The following is a 3116-nucleotide window of genomic DNA, read 5'->3' on the forward strand; positions in this document are numbered from 1 at the left end:
AAACACCTTTCACCTTTTGGTTAGTTGTTGCGGTTAAGGCATACTTTTCCCAATGTGTAGTATGCTACATATTTACAGAATAAGCACCGAACTGTGCTCTTACAAGGCGCACTTTAGGTGTACCTTAGTTAATATAGGTTTTCTGCAAAGTAAGTGTACTTTTCGTTACTATGTGTTACTGCAGTTTTTAACACCTTCACCAGGACTTACCTGGCGCCTGGTGTTGGTATTTTGTTAAGGCATGGGTTGCAGCCTGTGCCACCCTTACTCACTGTCTGATTCTTCTGCACATCAGAACACATGATCCATTGATTCCCCGGAGTCTAGGAATGTAGGCGTTGGCTAGGCTGATGCAACCAATCCTCCTGTGTCTGGGGCTGTGGAATCCTTCCACGATAAGGCGTTTCTGCAAGATTTCATCTATAGAATTGGCCTGCAGTCTGGTAGCCCTTCTTAATGGCAGATCTAAGAACATTCTAGCAACTTGCCAAAAACAACTTCTTAGGGTCGCTCCTATGATTAACCCCTTTGATGCTGATGACGAGCTCAGCTCGTCATCAGCCACGGTGGTCGTGTGCTGATGACGAGCTGAGCTCGTCATGTAACGCGGCTTTTGGAAAAAAGCCGCGTAGCGCAAAAATAACCCCCGCACGCATGTGGTTAAGCCTAATCCAGGATGGCTGTCATTCCTCTCTCCTCTATGTTTCTTTACCAAGTCATAATAAATCTCATCGTCATTTACGTTTGTAGGTATTTTAGAAGCTGGACTAAGACCATCTATGTTGTGTTGCAATACAGTAAGAGCTTCTTTATTTTTGCTCCAGATCTTTGCAGGAACACTGATCCTGCCTGTGGTACATTGCGCTTGCTATTTTGGGCAACTCCTACAGCCCGCCTGAGTACAGTAATTACCAGAGAGAATTCTCAGCCTGTTATTTTCCCTCCAGAAGACATCCTGTCTTCTCTTAGGGCATCTGCTCCCTTCATGTGCAATAATGTGTGGTCAAGGTGGCTAATGAGAGGCGTCACCAGGTCCTCAGAGACGCAATATCCAATTTATCAGAAAGATCATCACATCCAACCCTTGAAAGCAGTGGTTTTATACAACAGTCCAGCCTGAGCAAAATGATACTTCCTAAAGCCATACATTTTTATGCTATATGTGTGTGGTGAAAATACACACTTTTATGCCCATATATGACTTTCCAATTCCATGCCACTGGTGCATATCAGCATTAGTTTGCAATTGTCTTAAGGGAGAATTAAGTATATGAAGTTGCCGAAACCAATTTTACAGTACCGTTTTTAGAACTGAGCACATTAACTGTGATATTGACTAATAGTGTCACAGTGTATGGAATCAAAATTTAAATGTATAGATCATAAAAGCACAAAAATCTAGGGTGACCACTTAGAAACTTTAGTTTTCCTGCACGTCACTTACTGTTTGTTAGTGTCTGTAGGGGCGATTCACAGAACTAATCTGAGACAAAATCCTGAACTTACGATTTTTAGTATTCACAGAATGCACTTATGACTCCTAACTTTACGACTGCATTTGGGCCGGAATTTTTGCACCCGGACCATACTCTCCGGCTTAGGCCATACTCTCCGGCTCGAGCCGTAATCTCCGGCTGTGGCCGGATAAAGTGTAATCAATGATCTGGATTGCAATTGTAGATATTTTTATGCATCTTAAAAAAATAGAAGATATCTTAAAAACGGGCAAGTGGAAGATATGTCGATCTTGTCCTGAAATTCTACATTGTTTTATTTTGAAATAAATGATACTGACTGAAGCAGAAATATTGTTCAGTTTGATTTTTGGTATTCACAGAATGCACTTACGACTCCTAACTTTACGTATACTCTTGGGCCGGAATTTCCGCACCCGGACCGTACTATTTGTACCCGGACCATATTCTCCGGCTAGGGCCATACTCTCCGGCTCAAGCCGTAATCTCTGGCTGGGGCCGGATAAAGTGTAATCAATGGGCCGTATTGCAATTTTTTACAAAAAAGAACATCAGGAATGTGTGTTAAATGGTAGAGGAGGACATGAAAAACAGTTTGGGCAGGGAAAAGGGTACGGCCAGACACTATATCATAACCCCGAAATGTTTCCTCCTTTGCATCATGGTACATGCAGTGCACAATTTGTGCTCCCCTCAGTGTTAACTGTGCAGTCAACACTATTATGTTATTTATTTCTATTAAAAATAATGTTGATCCTTTACATTATTTCAAAACTTTCATTATGTTGCTGATAACATCAGCCAGGTAGTGATCCTTTCACACAAACACCATCCATGCTGTTATCTAATCTCTGTGGGACACTCTTGGCACTAATAGGACAACGCAGGATCTCTCACCTGCCATCTAGACTCTGGAATTCTTTTCCACTCTCAACCAGGAGCTGTGACAACCTACTGGGCTTCAGAAGGGCCTTGAAAACATGGCTGTTCGGGTAATCTTGCTAACCTGGTCCCTCGCATTAACATTGCATACGATTAGCGCCATGAAACCTTTGATGTCCATGCGCTTTATAAGCTCCTATTAACATATCAGAACATAACATAACCCAGGTACTGCTCATGTACTAATGCAATCAATCCGGCATTATTCTTCCACTCAGCCATTCACTGAGGTGCTTACCATCCACTCGTTCAATGAAACATGCATTAACCTTGCACCTATTCTTCCAGTCAGGCATTACCCATACACTTATACAATCACTGAGGTACTACCCATGCAGTCATGGAATCAGACAGGTACTACTCTTGCACGCTAGGATTCGCTTAGGCAGTACCCACATATGATTTAGTGTCTGGCTGTACTCTTTTCCCTACCCAAACAGTTTTTCGTGACCTCCAGGGATAGAGATTATAAAATAAATAAATAGAAAAAAAACCTTACCTTGTGCTCACGATGTGGCGAGCGTAAAGTAAGTGGTTTTATTTATTTATATACTTCACATTCCCTATCCCGTTGTTTATCACTGTCATGCCTCCGCACCCACCGTGCTCCACCACGCTTACCTGCACTGGCCTCTACTGTATGATTGATTGTCTCTGTGTAGTGTATGTGATGTAAAGTGCTCTGACACCCTACACTGG

Source organism: Lissotriton vulgaris, chromosome 3_1, assembly GCF_964263255.1.
Source record: "Lissotriton vulgaris chromosome 3_1, aLisVul1.2, whole genome shotgun sequence".
In the NCBI taxonomy this organism is placed as follows: Eukaryota; Metazoa; Chordata; class Amphibia; order Caudata; family Salamandridae; genus Lissotriton; species Lissotriton vulgaris.